This window comes from Cebus imitator, unplaced genomic scaffold (genome assembly GCF_001604975.1).
Source record: "Cebus imitator isolate Cc_AM_T3 unplaced genomic scaffold, Cebus_imitator-1.0 Scaffold444, whole genome shotgun sequence".
NCBI lineage: Eukaryota > Metazoa > Chordata > Mammalia > Primates > Cebidae > Cebus > Cebus imitator.
Window position 1 is genome coordinate 1,121,889 of NW_016107759.1, and position 4,650 is coordinate 1,126,538.

Consider the following 4,650-nt stretch of genomic DNA (forward strand, 5'->3'; position numbering starts at 1 on the left):
GAGCCCCACCCCGGAGAGCCCCGCCCCGTGAAGCCCCGCCCCGCCCCGGGTAGCCACGCAGGTGGGCTGTGTGGGTGTTGGGCACTTGCGGGTCTTGCTCGCTCGCCCATCCCCGGCAGACAGCTGCACCGGTGGCCTCTACGTCCGGGGCCTCCGGCTGAGCTGGGGGAGGCAGTTTTGCGGAGCACGCCCAGCGGGTAAGGTGCGACCGCAGACGGGGAGGGGCGGGGAGGGGCGGACCCCGGCTCCGGGAAGGCGGTGGAGTGGGGTCCGCGCCGCGTGCTGTGGCTGTGAGCACGCAGAGCTCCTCCAGGCCGCAGCCTCCACCCTGTGCGACCAGCCCCGCCTTCAGGTCTCCTCGTGCAGGTTCAGCCTGGGGTTGGGGACAGTGCTGCACCCCCTCCCTGCCACAGGCTGGGCCCCAGTGCCCGCTCAGCGCCCAGGAGCGCTGCCCAGGCTGGGAGGCTGCAGGTCCGGGTCTGGGCTGGGCTGGGGCCGCTCAGGACCCCAGGCTTAGCCACACATGCGCCCCCCAGCCCTCCCTGCACTCTGCTGTGACCTGGGGCAGTAGCCCCTGCTGTCCCCGAACCTCAGGTTCCTGCCTTCTATGTCCTGCCCAGGGGCCAGCCGTGGGTGATGGTCAGGGCCATCCACCCAGAGTCTCAGGGAGTGATCTTACAAGGAAATGGCGTCTTTGCAGACTGATTAATTGATTGATGAGTCGCCTTCTGTTGCCCATCTCCACTCACTGTAACCTCCACCTCATGGGTTCAAGCGATTCTCCTGCCTGTCATCCCAGCGCTGCAGGAGGCTGAGGCAGGCAGAATATCTGAGGTCAGGAGTTCAAGACCAACCTGGCCAACAGGGAAAGTCCTTCTCTATTAAAAATACAAAACTTAGTCGGGCGTGGTGTTGCATGCCTGTAATCCCAGCTACTCCGGAGGCTGAGGCAGGAGCTCCAGATGAGTTCGGCTTCCTAGGGAGGAGATGTCCTGAGCACCAGAGCCCGGTCTCTGCTGGGGGTCCCAGGAGGCCTGGTGGCTGCAGGCCTCAGTCAGCACCAGCGCACTCAGGAGGAGCGGAGTGAGCAGCCTGAGTCCTGGCTGGGTGCTCGGGGCCAGGCCCCACCTGTCTGCCCTCAGGCCCTTCCCCTGGGCAGTGGCACACGAGCCCCACTACCTCCCTCGGTTTCTTCTGATGTTGTTCTTGGTGGGTTGGAAGTGGGGTGCTTTCCTCCAGGGGCTTCCCTGGGCTGTTGGGAGGGCCCCCCAGTGACAGTTCCCACGCCCCAGGATTCCGAGGTCATCACCGCTGCTCACCCTGGGTTTGCCTTCCTGTCCCTGCACTGTCTGAGTTCATTCATTCTGGGCAGGCGGGCAGGCAGGCGAGGGCTTGGACCTCGGGCCCTGGGCTCAGGGCGGAGGGGTTTGCACAGGAGCGGGAGTTCTTGAACCACTGAGGGGGTGCGGAGGAGGGGAAGGGGAGGAAAGGGGTGCGAGGGACTGGCCTGAGCTTGGGGGTGCAGAAGGGGGGCCCCTGAGGCCCCTGGACCAGCTGCCCCCACCCACATATTTCGTGCCTGTCCACAAACCTAACAGTGCGTTCACAGGGAAGTCCCAGGCCCTGAGAGGTGACAGGGTTTTCCAGAGCCAGCACGGGGGCCAGGCTGGGTAACTGCCTCATCTCATGGGGCTACCCCGTGGGTGGCTTGTGCTGGATTCGGAAGGGATGGGGGCAGATCCTTGAGGCCCAGGCTGCATGCGGGATGAACAGTGCCAGCGGCTCCCGGCCCACACTGCCCGTCCACACCAGCAGCACTGGCCTGGGTCCCCAGCTCGGGGGCAACTGTCCCAGCAAGGGATGCCTTTGGGGAGGTGCCTTGTGGCTGAGCCATGGGAGCTCAAGGCTGGAGGAGGGAGGGCCCCAGAGGAGACACAGCTGCTTGGAAGCCAGGGGTCCCCTGGGACAAAGCCGGCTCCTGAGGCTAAGGGGCGAGATTTGGTGACTCAATGGTCCTCTCCTCTCTGTGCACCATTGGTGGTGATGGAGAAGGGTGCTGCGTGGCGTCCAGGGTGGGATGCAGCCGCGGCTTCTGGGCCAGCAGCAGGCGGGTCTCGGCGGCCGGCACCACCACCTCGTGCTCCATCTCCAGCTTCCAGCTGTGAGCGTCCTGTGGTGGCTCGCCTACCGACTCTGCGTGGAGTCCCTCTGTGTGCGCTGTGTCGACACCTCCACTGCCAGCTGCTGGCTTGGGTGCCGGCGGTTCAAAGGTGGTGGTGGCAGGCGTCCCAGTTCTGGAGCCGCTTGTCCAGCAGGTCCTGGGCCATCGGGAGCCAGCGGTGGCCAGGCTGGAGGGCATGCAGGCACCCATGTTTCGGGCCACATGGCATACCATGGGGGGCAGCTCGAATGGTGGCACCGTCTGAGGGGCCGGCAGCTGGGTCAGGAGCATGTCCATCTGTGCCATGTTGCCCGCCAGGGCCGGGGTAGTGAGGGGTGGGGCCAGCCCAGCGAGGTCAGCGGGGAAGCTCCAGCCACTGTGTGACACTGTGCACACAGACAGCCTCCATGCCTGGACACTGGAGATCCCCCCGAGTGGCTGGGGGAGGTGGCATTTGGGATGGGCAGAGCTGCCCTCTTTTTTTTTTTTTTCTTGAGATGGAGTTTCACTCTGTCCCCCAGGCTGGAGTGCAGTGGCATGATCTTAGCTCACTGCAACCTCCACCTCCCAGGTTCCAGCAGTTCTCCTGCCTCAGCTTCCAGAGTAGCTGGGATTACAGGCACACGCCATGACACCCAGCGAATTTTTGTATTTTTAGTAGAAACGGAGTTTCTCCATGTTGGCCAGGCTGATCTCAAACTCCTGACCTTGTGACCTACCTGCCTTGGCCTCCCAAAGTGCTGAGATCACAGACGTGAGCCACCATGCCTGGCCAGAGCTGCCTTCTTAAAGGGCCAGGCAGGCCCAGCCCCACGACCCTCACCTTGGGGAACAGGCAGTGGGTGGCAGGCGGCCTGCTGTCCCACCCTTGATTCACCCACTGTTGCTCCTGTTCTGTTCTCTGACCCCTTTCTGTGAGGAGCTCCAGATTCGGCATGAATGGGAGGCTCCGCCCACCTGCAGGACCCGGGGCAGAAGGGCTGTGGCCTTGGGGGACTCCGCTGGGGGTGAGTGTTGGGGCGGCTGGCATGACGGTGATTCCCGATACCTACTGCTCTGCAAGTGGCTCCTCTCCCTACCCCTGGGGCCCCAACACCAGCCCGATGCCACTGGACCTCCTGGCCAAGTCCTGAGGGGCAGCCTGGGCCCCTCACACAGTCCCAGGGGACCCAGACCTGAAGCAGTCCCTGCTGGGACTCTGCCCACTCTGCTCCTGGGACCACTACCCCAGAGCCAGGCCCCTCTGCTCCCCTCCTCCTAGGTCCCAGCCAGACTCCCCCAGGACGGTGTGAAGGGAGTTGGACTCGGCCTCTGGGAAGGTACATTGAGTCAAACGCCCAAATCGGACCCGCAGGGTGGAGGCAGGTCCTCTGCTGTGGAGGCCGCCCCCAAGGTCCCTGACCCCTGTACCAGGCTGCCTGGCAGAGGCTGGTGGGCAGGGGGTGCCCCCCACATGATGTGACCCCATCCCGGGCCAGGGGAGCCCAGCCCAGGCACGATGCCCCCCACGGCCAGCAGAGGGCGGTGTTGGCCGTGAGATGCCAGCAGCTCCCGGGCTCCCCTTGGCCGGCATGGCCCACCCTGTCCTGGGGACCCCCCAGCCCAGGCCCAGGCCCTCCCCAACACAGGCCATTTGGCCCCCGACCCCTCCACCTCCCCCTCCTCTCCCGTCCTCAGTCTGGCCACAGGAGCCCAGGCTCACCTTGGGCCACCCCCCTCCCTACCTGTTTTCCCCTGCCCCGCCCCCCGTACCCCCGGTGCCTCCCCTGGCCCTGGCTGACCCCCTTAACCTGGGTGCCTTCCCTCTGCCCTGACCCCCAACCCTGGGTGCCCTCCCCCCGCCCTGACTGTTGGGTGGCCAGAACCCCCCCACACACTGCTGTGACCACGGTGTGCCCAGCCTGATGGCCTCCCAATGGCCGAGGTGGAGGCCTGTGCCCGGAGAAGCCCCGGGAGGAAAGCGCCCCACTTCCAACCCACCAAGCAGAAAATCCAGAAGCCCAGAATACCCTGAGTGAGGAGGCAGGGCTTGTACGCCGCTTTCCCGGGGAAAGACCTGCGGGCTCACTTCCAGGCACGGGGCAGGCTCATCATGAAAGGTGGGCTTTGGGGACAGCAGGCCCAGGACTTCCCCCACGGCAGCTGGCCCGGGCCCCCCCTCACTTCCCTTCCAGGGTGGCGGGTCAGGGAACCTTCCGGGACCGACGTGGCCTGAGGGCCGTCCCCAAGCTTTGCTGTGACTTGGTTTCCCCAGATGGCTGCATCCTTGAACCGTGCAGAGGGGACACCCGGCTCCACGTTTGGTCTTGAACCTGCCATCACTCGGTGCCTCCCCCTGGGCTGGGCAGAGTGGAGTTACCCATGTTTGTTCCTGGACCCGCAGACCTGGGAACCCCAGGGCCCCCCCCCGCTCCCCTGGGCAGAGGAGGCTGAATCTGGGCCAGAGCCCAGCTCTGCCACCTCAGGTGACCTCTCTGCCTCTGCTTCCA